The sequence below is a fragment of the Neolamprologus brichardi genome, chromosome 1 (assembly GCF_056152115.1).
Source record: "Neolamprologus brichardi isolate AB-2024 chromosome 1, ASM5615211v1, whole genome shotgun sequence".
NCBI lineage: Eukaryota > Metazoa > Chordata > Actinopteri > Cichliformes > Cichlidae > Neolamprologus > Neolamprologus brichardi.
Window position 1 is genome coordinate 11,682,501 of NC_142104.1, and position 12,462 is coordinate 11,694,962.

General features: G+C 39.9%; 1 protein-coding gene across 1 annotated transcript in view; it reads right to left on the reverse strand.

The window, feature by feature from the left end:
• Positions 1–10,316, reverse strand: part of unc13c (unc-13 homolog C (C. elegans)) — a 180,369-nt gene extending 170,053 nt beyond the window's left edge. The window contains exons 1-2 of the mRNA XM_087852455.1: positions 10,263–10,316; positions 8,655–8,754 (exon numbers count right to left, since the gene is read on the reverse strand). The gene's annotated coding sequence lies outside the window, so the exon portion shown is untranslated. The remainder of the gene's footprint in view (positions 1–8,654; positions 8,755–10,262) is intronic.
• Between the last annotated feature and the right edge of the window lie 2,146 nt (positions 10,317–12,462).

A 12,462-nucleotide genomic window follows, 5' to 3' on the forward strand; every position in this document is an offset into this window, starting at 1 on the left:
ATTGTCAAATAAGGAACTATAGACTTTCTCTTGCTATAAACGAGCCAATCGTGCATACTGTTGCGCGTCATCACCCCCCAAAGGCCCATTTTGAGCCAGGAAAAAGCCTACTATTATATAATAAAATCTGAGGGTTATTATGGAAGCCTCATAATTTCATCAGTAGGAACTGTCAAGGTGACCCTCAGCAGAGCAATACACTACAAACCGCAACCATTTCATCAGCCGCTCATCAATGAAGTGTGTCCTTCTTGTCCACATGGACTGCTATCAGATAGGTTCAGAGGATGTTTTCAGTCTTTGTGTTCACATTAATGAGGCTCAGGATGCTCCTAACAATCATGGCTTTTGCATCATTAGTTTTCAACAACTTCCACAAATTGAGGCAGTGCCATAAAACAAAACTTCAAATGGAAATTGCAAGTTGGGAAGCTGATTTACAGGCAATAGAGTTTTGTTAAACTATGCTGTTTTAAGGAAATTAATCCTTAGAACAAAATGTGCATGCAAGCGAAGGATGGAGAGCTCGTCCAAGGCAGGAAATATCTTTGACTATTATCTTGGTACTCTAGAGATTAATTATTTTTTACATATGAGTGCACTGTACATCAGAATCCTGAGGTATTTCATTATTGGTCTATAATATTATATACATGACATTATACTTTAGTATTGTATCACAGCACCAGCCAAAAACCTAAGTAAAACAAAGCAAGACCTTACAATGTTAGAGAAACAAAAACATTTTCTTAGTTGTGGTGGTCTCTATTAACAGAGATGACTGACATCTGTCTTAACCAGCAGGGGTAAGAAGAGAGTAGAGAGAGAAAAGATGAGTTGTGGGACACAACAAACATTATAATATTAAACACCAAGTAGTTGGCCAGTAAAACCAGTAACAACGGATCAAAAACATGAATCTCATGGAGACAAATTTAACTTCATAAAGGTACTTTTCTCACATGGACATTTTCAGTGATAAACAGCTGTTTTTAACTATCCCAGTTCTTGACATACACTGTTCTTAAAAGATAATTATTCACTTCATATATGAGTAGTCATACTACTCATACATATATATTAGAATATGTGTGTGTCTAAAAAAAGGTAGAGTATGACTTTTTCATACGGGAAATGTTTCCTCGCATTATTCTGTGTTTACACATCTGTACTGAAATCCACTAATGTCCTATCTAAATGCAATTTTTATTGCATTTGCAGACAAATTAGAATGCCAGGTCTATGCTACCGCTCTGCCCTATGTGTGTGATTATATTATGTTATATTACATTATGTTGGATTAGATCACATAAGATTAAATGAAATCTTGGTTATCTCCATGACCTTTAATGATCTGTCCTGGGAAGTCATATCATTGCGGAAAAAAATTAAGATGTGGCTCTGACGGTATTTATAGTAGAAAAAGGAAAGAATAAAGACTTTATGTGTACACCTGCTATGTTCTATGGTGTGATCATTGTCTGAAGCAGACGTAGCAAAAATACAGGCATTCTTTACTTAAGTAGAACAACATATACAGTACTGGAAAAGTATTGATTTAACTTCTTTGTTCCAGTAAAAGTGAAAATGTACAGGCTCCAGCTATTTTTGTGCAAAACTAACTTAACCTCATGCTATATAATATTAGGACATATAAATACAATCTTTTCTTTACTGTGCTTCCACACCTAAACAGAAAGAATTAGTACACTCAGTGGTTAAAGTGGAATTCGGCAAGCGGGGAATCTTAGGATCAGTTGTAGTGGCTCAGCATGAGGAAAACAATCACAACTAACAATAATTGCTATTGAGAGTTCCAGTAGCTTTTGTTTGTGTGCAAGCTGTGATCAGCTGACCCGTGTTGCTGCTGTTGCTGCTCTAAGGTTTACTGCTCTTTGGAGATTTACACAACTGAATTGAACAAGATGAAAACAGATGTTTACATCTATAGAAAAGAAGCCTTTTCAACAAATTCAGTGAATGAATCTAAGCATTGCTTCAGGAATATGGAAGTGTGTTGTCTGTTGCTATAGTATGAGCCATTTGGTCCCTGTACAAGTATTGCAGGAACTTACTACCAGCAATAGGTTGAACTCATTCCTGGTGGATCTTGGACTTCGCCGGGGGCCCCCCTTTGTCGCTGATTCTGTTCATAATCTTTATGGACATAATTTCCATGAAAAGGCAGAATTTCAACTCTGCTTTTTTTACATGATGTGTCTGTTGGCTTCATCAGGTGTTGGCCTCCAGCTTGCACCAGAATGGTTTGCAGCAGATTGTGAAGCGGTGGGAATAAGAATCAGAACCTCCAAATCCTATACCATGATCCTCAGCCGGAAAAGGGTGGCTCTTTGTGTCACGGTTGGTAGCCAAGGAGAGAAGTTTAGATATCTTGGGCTCTTGATTACAATTGAGGGGAGAGGAGAGTGAGACATTAACAGAGGGATTTGGATCGCTTTTGTAGTGATGATGATGCTATGCCACTCCATCTTGATAAAAAGCTGAGTGTAAAAGTGAAGCTGTCAATTTACTGGATGATCTACATCCCTACCCTCACCTATGGTCGCAAGCTTTGGGTAGTGACCAAAAGAACAAGATCATGGTTACAAGGGGCAAAAATAAGCTTTCTCCAAAATGTGTCTAGCCTCTACTTTAGAGATATAGGTGATAGGTGAGGAGTTCAGTCATTTGAGAGGGGCCCAGAGGCTCAGTTACCATATTGAAAAGTAACTGAGCCTTTCAGTCCCCCCCCCACAGTAAAACACAACTTTGATTTAATTTGATCTAGTGACCCTTAGTTAAGTCAATTCCATATTTTTAAAAAAATTCCATATTTTGTTAAAGAAGAAATATAAACTATTTCAAGAAAAGGAGAACAAGTCTATAAATGCTAAACACATTTATTCCCAGTTCTAGTAATGAAACTGTTGTTGAACCAGCCCATACATCATTTAAACTTAAGTATCTGGTTTTTTGGTCTATAAATAAAACAAGAATAATAATGTTCTCTTTTTTAAAAATGCATATGATTATCTTTGAACAGTTGCTTGTCCTGCAGCTCTTGATACTGAAAGGAAACCACCTTGGGGTCAGTTTAAGCATAAGAGTCTCTGAAACTCATCAGCTCTGACAAATACTGGCATTAAAGCTCAGGGATGTCAGCAGGTTGCGTGAGGAGTGTCACTCTCACATTCAGTCCATACTGAGATAAACTTGTTCCTACTGCTGACTTTTATAGTGTGTAATCGGCACTGAGTGGCACTTATTATAACAACATATACGTTTTTTTGTTGATCTGTATTGTACATGAAAAAGAACGCTGCATCTGATACACTATAGAAAATATTGCTTTTTAGCAGGGCAGTAGTGAGTGAGTCACGCATACACTGGCCGATTGAAGTCTTTATCGACACTGACTATTTCCAACACTTCAGCCCTGATGTACTCGAATACTTCTCTCCTTCAGAGCCTGAACCTAGCTCTTGGATGTTAACCACATGAGGCAAACTTAAGCCATTAATAAGAAAAATGCACAAATCCAGTCTGGTGTGGGTGCAATCAACATACTAGTGCCAACTTTAGTCTTTTTTCTTCTCTGACAGACCTTTACACTATTTAGGAGTGTCCGTTACACAGCACTACAGAGCCAAGTTTTGAGCCTCCAGAGACTGCTAAATCCATTTTCAGTTCCAGTTGATGACACAGGAATGACAACAAGCAATCTGGTATTCATTTCTACTTGATCCAAGAGGCTACAGACCTCTGGGCTTACTCCCCTATGAATACCAGCAACTTCAGTGTAGACTATAAACTGTATTTCATCCTCAGCATTGCTAGTTGTATCTCCAGGTAGTCCGATTATAGATCTCAGCACAGCATTATGCACATATCCAATTAACAGTGTTGGGGAGTAACGGAATACATGTACCGCCGTTACGTATTTAAAATACAAAATATGAGTAACTGTATTCCGTTACAGTTACCGTTTAATAAGTTACTGTTTCATATTGTGGCGGGTCAGGACTGTTTGGGTTTTGTTTGACAGCTGTTCTGTCGTTCCAGGCGGCAGTGTTACGGTTGCCATGGTTACAGGGTTACGCTCTCTCTCTGCGTGTTTCCTGGGTGAGAGAGCGTCTTTTTGTTGTTGTTGTTGTTGTTGTTGTTGTTGTTGTTGTTGTGCTAAGCTAGTAGGCAGAATGCTACAGGTATAGCTCTAAAGCAGCGGTCCCCAACCTTTTTTGCGCCACGGACCGGTTTATGCCCGACAATATTTTCATGGACTGGCCTTTAAGGTGTCGCGGAAAAATACAACAAAATAAAACTAGTACCGGTACCGAAAAAATTTATTATTATTATTTATTTATTCATAACACACATGAAAAGACCAAGGAAAACCGAGTAAACGATAAAAACGATCACAAAATAACGCTGAAAACCGATAAAAACCCTGAAAACTATAAATTTCACACCTGAGCCTCAACTCTCGCGGCCCGGTACCAAACGACTCACGGATCGGTACCGATCAGAGGCCCGGGGTTAGGGACCGCTGCTCTAAAGAATGTAGCATCATAGGCAGTGTAGTCCGTGCTGCAGGGAGAATGGACTGCCATACCCGTTATATGTCTGTGAGCGAGGGAGGAAGAAAAAGTAAAAGTCTGAATTGCCATCGAGCAAAAACGGGAGCTGGAAGCATGTAAATATAATAATAACCACTGCAGCCAAGAAGAGAGCCTGACGAGCCCAGTAAGTAAGCTATTAAGACTCGACTGCACGCTGTGTTCGTGTTTTCCTCCGAAACAATAAGTAGTCTTTCAACGCCTCTCTCTGTCTCTCGCAAGCAGAGTTGACCCAGACAACAAAGTAAAGCTATTTTTTGGCTACGAGCCCAACACGGAACCCACCGTATTAGTCACAGGTCCCTTTACTACGGCTCGGAGCCGCGGACCTTCAGTAACAGTAATAAATCGCAGCAATAGTACATTCATGTAGTTGTAAACAGCATGATAATATATTAAGTAATCCAAAGTATTCAGAATACGTTACTCTCATTGAGTAACGTCACGTATTCGTAACGGAATACGTTACAGAATACATTTTGGGGCATGTGTTCTGTAATCTGTAATGGAATACATTTTAAAAGTTACCTTCCCAGCACTGCCAATTAAGAGGATGTGTTCCAGATGTCTGATCATTTGTATTCCCTCCTCCACATATTGTCTAAATTGCATATCCACAACATCACAACCATGTAAAATTCAATTATGTAGTAAAGAGAACTTTTCATAACTTGCAAACTTTATAGATTTCTTTTTTTTTTTTTTTTTTTTTTGGACAAATTCAAATTTGACAAGTTCAGCACAACATAAGTGCAACTGGTTGATTTTTGTCTTAGCAAAGGCCTTCCTGTTTAGTTTCCCTGACTGTCCAAAGGAAATGCCCAACTCCTTGTTCTACTCAAGACATTTGTTTATAAATGTTCCGACAGTATAAGCTTGCTGTTTAATGATGTTCACACACTGAGCACTACAGCAGAAACTGGAAGAGGTTGTTTTCACCATTTCCGGTATGCCTGTTTCCCACACCATCAAAGGCCCATCCTCATAACCCACTGATGGGCAAACTGAGCCACTGTAATGCAATACCACTCAAACTAGAGTGGTGATGGATGCATTACAATGGCTTAATTTATTAACTCCTTAACTCATTAGGAGCAAAATGAAACCACTGTCGATGTATCTCATAATATCTCCTGCGTTTTACCTGACACATTATCGTGATACATGTCCCGCCCGTCATCAGTGCTTTAGTGTGAAAATCCTTTCTTCCAGTGAAATACTGGAAGATAACGGTATTCCTCTGATTTCTATTTCAGTAACTGATGTAGATTCCCTTCTGAGTGATGTCCCCTTAAATCTGAGCCCTGGCTTGCCAATGTCTGCACAGTACAAATTATTTTAACCGAGATGTCCTTGCTCCCTCTTGCTGTCTAACGCTGACACTAAAGAGCTGATACTGAACTGATCTGTCATCCTACAGATGTGTTGTTATAGCTGTCCTGTTACTATATGACCTCTCCTGTGATATGAGTTGCTCAAGGGCTTTTCTATGATTTTAAAAACAGGAGAAATACATGATGGTGTAGCATTGGTTGCCAAAGGTCATGTGTTTGAAAGCTTTTCAGCTGTAAAAACACAATAGCCTTCCACATCAGACCTGTAATGGAGCCAATGAAGTCTGTTGTACCACTATGTTTGGAAAGTAACGTTTGGCAGTAACTGCTTGACAGTGAATTTGGGATTTAGTAGGAAGGGTTCAGTTAGTGACTAACACAACAGAATCCTAACCATTTCTGTCTCCATTCTTTATCTGCCATATCTTTTTCTTCGTCTATGTCCTCTTGAGTCCTGGGACTTTTAAGAATTTCCTCAGAGATGAATAAAGACCAGTATTACTTGACTGCTTAACTCTACAACATTACTAGCAATCTCCTCCTCTCTCACTGAGGCCTTTTGGTCGGTGTTTCCCTCCAAAGAATTCTGTCCCTCTATTTCCTTCCTTTACTCTGCCTTCCTCCAGAACACAGTTACCTATTGCACCTATCTAGTTAGCTTGCAAGCAAGCTAAGCATAAGTTAACCGCACTGTAACTTTTAAGATTTGACTTAAAACGCAGTCAGTTACCATACAGTCTTCCTTCCTAGCAGAACAAAAAGAACAATGGTAAGTTAATGGAACAATCTGTAAGAAAGTTCTGCGCTGCAAAATGCCTAATATGAAAGCATCAATTCACACTTTACCATAATATGCACTGTAGCTATGATGAGCTTCACAACCGGAATGAACAGATCTAGCTCGATTTCACTAACCACCCTGCCATTTCCAGCTGTCTACACAGCCTATATCCTGATTTCATTGACATCTTTTCACTGTGTGTAAACAGCTCGTGGTGTGGAGTGGGATTATGCGTCAGTAAAATGGGGCTTTTGCACCAAATCTTATTAGTAATAAGTTGGTAAGGACCATGAAGTTCATGCCCTGCTCTCAGACATGACAATTGGCTGTATTATACTTCAGCAAATATGCAAGAATCCAACTGGGAATAGGTGAAAAAGACATAATCTTCATCTTTTAAAATGCAATGTTTTAAAACCAGCTGGCTAAAACAGAATAGTTCGCTTGTTTCTGATCAATCTTTGAATTGCTGGGCTGTGTATTACTGTGCTCAAGACATGTAAACCCACAGAGAATTCTCACCCAACTCTGCTGACTCTGCATGAGAGAGAGTTGGGTGAGAAGTCTCTGTGGGTTTACTTGTTCTTGTACTTTTTTATGGCATCTGAGGGGTAAGGCAATGGGGGGGGGGGGGGGGGGGGGGTTCTGTAAGATAATGAATGTGATCATTTTTTTAGCAGGAAAAATACCATACATTACATGCTGTCACTAAGCCTGGACTGTATGTCTGTACATATTTATGTAGATAATGAAGGTTAGTCTTTTTAAACCTATGTAAAAATAACATTTATGTATAAACATGATCCTAAGGAGAAAAAAGTAGAAAAATCCAGCAAAGAAAGAATGAATGGACAGCAGGTGCTCTACGAGATTTATTTGTTGAGATGTCCCAAGAGAAGAGCATAAAACGCCTGAGAATGAGGACAAGTATTACAAATAGGCAGAGCCACTGGCCACTAGTGGGGATCCAGACAACTGATGCAGAAAGTACCCAGCTGTTTTATCCTATACCATCCTTTCTGTCTTAGCTTGACATGTACTCTGCAGTGTGGAGAATACTAAAGTTATTTATAGCTCTGAGCACATTATAAACTTGTACAGCATAAGAAACAAGTTCCCATTAAAACGATGGAATGACAATTCTGAAATACTCTGATTGCAGTCAAAGCTTGCAGTCACATAGGAAAGATTGTAGATTGCAGATTGTACAGACTGTGTACTGGTTTGGGCATAAGAGGTAAAAAAAGAAGAAAAAAAAGGCTATTTGTGTGTGGCTTTCTGTCTCTGGGGTTTAGGTGAAGTCTCCCATGATGATGAGATTGGGTGGCACAGTAGTCCAGTGGTTATTACTGTTGCCTCACAGCAACAGTTGCTGGTGACCTTAGTGTGTCGAGTTTACATCTTCTCCCTGGACCTGTGTGGGTTTCTTCCTTGTTAAGTTAACTGGTGATTCTAAATTGGATTATGTGTTTATGTAAGATTGCGTGGCGGTCTGCTTCTCTGTGTCTTAGCCCTGTGTTAGATTGCTAGCCTGTACAGCGTGCACCTTGCGTATTGACAGCTGGGATAGCCTCCAACCATGCCATGACCCTAAGATGAAAAATCAGAAAATGGATGGGTGGATAAATTTAAAATAAATAAATATTTTATGAACGCTTCAGTTTATATTTTGTTTACATGGACAAGAACAGTTTTTTTCTTCCTAAAGTTATTGATTAAAATCACCTACTGGCTTTCATAATGCAAAATTCTTTGTCGAATGTGGTCAGGATTTTAAATCACATTGCATAATGACAGCCATGTCCAATCATCAATCCCAGCATCACAACAAAAACACATGTTGCACATATTGATCACCAACACCCCCCCAACCCCCGCAGAAAGACACCAGCAAGAAGAAAGTAATGTTTGCAAAGGCATTACCTTGAGCTGTAACATGCACCCGGCAACTGGCCTGTATGATAAGTGAGAAACGCCCTGAGCAACGGTGTGCAGGAAGTAGGAGACAGGACAATGGTTCCCTCTGGTGGACATAAATGAAGGTCTTTTAGTTTAGGACTCTAAAAGTGATTACTTGTGGATTCTGGTCACATTCAGCATAAAGGATATTTGGGACTGTTGTCATGGCCTCAGAAAATGACATTTCATGATACTCCTTCAACTGCAAAGCTCCCACAGGCTTGACATTTGCAAGAGTTGCAGACTGAGGATGACACACTCTGTAGTCCAGACGAAATCAGATTTTTTAATCCAACAATTGGAAGTTTATTTGGTTATAATTAAAATTTCCATGCAGTATATGGCCATAATCTCTAACCATTAGCTTTATGCTAATCACAAACTAACTGCTAACAACAGTCATTCGACTGTGGCCACTAACGGCCGAAAATCTAGTGGATCTTACTAAATAGATAGTAATCCAGTTTAAATGACAGGCTTGACACTCACACAACTAAGCAATTATTTTGTGTTATAATGATTTTGTTCTTGACCATGAGAATAAAATCATTTGCAAAGGGTATGCATGAGCTAGGCACAGGTAGCTAAGCCTTCAATGCCCTCTACTGGTTAAACTAGAAAGTTATTCAAGTTCAGTGTTGCAGGCACAAGAATAGAGCTAATTCCGTGAAAGATCATTGTGTGGCTACCACCTGACTACTAGCAATCAAGTGGCATCTAGCACTCATATTTAGCACAGGCTAAATGGAAGTGTTTGTGCAGGATTTTTAGGCATCATGAGGTCTAGATGGACATCTTAAATGGTACCCTATTGCAGACCTTCCCAAAGTGTGGGGCAGAGCCATTGCATGGGGGGGCGCAGCATGAAAAGGGAGAAAAAAAACAACAACAATGCTTGGACACTGCTAGCACGGGCGCCTACACAAACGCAAAGCAGGAGATGAAGCATTGCTGAATATGTTTCCAAACCAACTTCATTCTAAGCCAAAGACTAGAAAATATGGTGAAGCATATCTTCCCTTTGGCTTCACCTGCACAAGTGCCAAGGTAGGTCTCCCCTGCAAAATTGGTTTTCCCTTCGTCGGGAGCAGCGCTGGGCTCTCCACATCATAGACAAACAGTATCCCACATTCTTGATTTTTAGTTCACAAACACTTGTTGTAATGACTAACTACTCCTGACATTTTGGAGATGTTTGCCCTTTATACAGTAAAGTTACAGTGGGATACAAATAACATCAGGCTGATCCTGCCACGATTTGTTCCCCGGTTCAAATCACGGACAAACAGTATCCCATAGCTGTTTATGTTTTTAAACCCATTTTGCACAGAGAGGCATTTTTTTTAATGTATTGATAGCAATGATGAATATTATTACACAGCAAAAAAACGACTACATGTAAAATAATTACACCTCGACGCCTCTGCCTTTCTAAATAGGCGTGTTTATATGTAAGCTTGTAAAACCTGAAAATAGAGACAAAATACTTTTAATCTGACTATCTGCCATTCTGCAATTCCTCTCATGTAAACAATAACGTGGGCACAGCATGACGTGAAAAAAGGCACATACCTTTGACGTTGCTTGATGAACTCTGTATTCCTTGTCCACAGGTAAACGCAAAAAATGAGTTTTAAAAAATCTCCGTTTTCGGTGATTCCAAACGCCGTTTACCTGTGGACGAAACAGCTGTGTTTTCAAAAATACCCGTGTAGGTGCGGACGTAGCGTAAAAGAGTTAGTAGTTTATTTTCTTACTACCTGCAGATTACTTGTATTTGCTTAATTGTTTACTAAATGTTTGAGGTGTGAAATAAACCACGATTGATCCTGTGCACGAGAAAATGCTAACTTCCTGGTTTGAGACCCGATGTGGGGTTGTACATTTCCGGTAGCTTTACTTTGCGGTCAATCGCTACTGCAAAGATATACTCCAAAATCATGTCCAAAACTCGAAAACGGAAAGATCGCGTTAAGAGGAGAAGGTGGGAACACTCACCACTGTTGTGTCATAAAAAATCTAATAATCAGTTTTGAAGTTTAAAGAGTTTAGATCGATCAGTTGTTTACATCACTCAACACAAGCAGAACTGCATTACTGCATGCAGAAGACACATCGTCCACATTCAGAAGCACATCTCTGTATAGTGACTGGTCTTATGATTTAAACAGGCAAATGTTCAGCATTCAAACTACAGGTGAAGAATAGTCAAACCAGATGTTTCCCGTTATGTAGATATCAGCTAGTCAAGTACACACCTACACAGCATGTTTACAAACCGTGAAAAAAGCCACACAAAAAATGAATGATTGCTGGTAACGGTTTCTATACATTAGTATTTACGAAGGGTATGTTGTGACTTACCTTAAAAATTACAGTGGTCCCTCGCTAATAACGCGGTTCACCTTTCACCTCGCTGTTTCGCAGATTTTTTCGTGCAAGTTTGCATGCTTTTTTTTTTTTTTTTTTTTACATCACATTGTCGTGCGTCCTGATCGCTGCAGATGATCTCCTCAGTGACGTCTCCCCTGTACAATACAGAATCTCTGCATCGATTGCTAGCAGTGTGACTGAAGTGCAGTACTGTATGTCCACGATGTCCACCACACGTTTTGCACAGTCAAAAAATAAAATTGGCTACTTGATTTCACCTATCGCTGGTTATTTTTAGAACATAACACCCGCGATAAACGAGGGACAGCTGAGAAATATAACATTTGAATCCATTTTCTCTTTTGCCCTGAGGCGTGGGGGAAAAATATCAACAAGTCGATGAACATCATTTACAGATATATTGGGTAAATGCCCAAGACATCTATAGAAATGTAAATCGCCACTTGATTCATTCACTTGCTTAACTTGTTTTGGACCGTAAACCAGGCGCGAATAGGACACCGGAAACAAAGCTCCCCACAGGAGTTTCCGCACCGGAAGTAGCATATGCTAACGTGCACATAGTCAATTGAGCAAAATATAGGGCCCTTTCTCAATTCTCAAGTACACGAGTACGTACTCGCGTTCTCGGCGGGTACGTACTCGCCGAGAACGCACGGAAGTACGGACTCGCCGAGAACGCGAGCACTGACTCGCGATTTACAATTGGAACACCAGCGTACTTCGTACTTGATGATGTCACAGGTCCGGAGTTTTTACTGCCGTCCTTAATTTAACTGTGAGTAATATGTTATGAAGCTTAACTTTAATCACAGCCAAACCGGTTTACTCAGGAACAAATAAAAGCCGAAATAAGCCAAACATTAACATTTAGAAGTGATCTAAGTGACTTATATATCATGTTTAACCTCAGTAGTGAAATCTCTATTAATAAAAATAGTGTACATGTACATACGTGTACATACCTTAATAAAAACAAGCAGGTGAGATGTTAGAACGCTTTTATTTTTATTTTAGTGGACACTCAATACAATAGACAGCTACTGGGGTTTGTTTAACCTGAGTAGCGAAAAGACCGCGGGGGGGTTGAAAACGATCTGACGGGAGTCTGCTGTTCTCGCCGGCTGTAATAATCCTCGACCTCGCTGTCTGCTATGGAGCTGGCGGGTCACAGACGTCTCCGAAAACGTCGGACCTCGTTTGGAAATATATGATATCTTGATAAACTGAGCAGATATTCGAAGTTTACACAGCTACATTCTCGCTTGAAAAGAACTTAAAAGTTTATTTTGTGACCCAGAAAGAGTAATATTTAAAAGTTTTTAGCCCCGCTCGTCCGCCATTGCCGCGTTTGAGTTTTGGACGAAATGCATTCTGG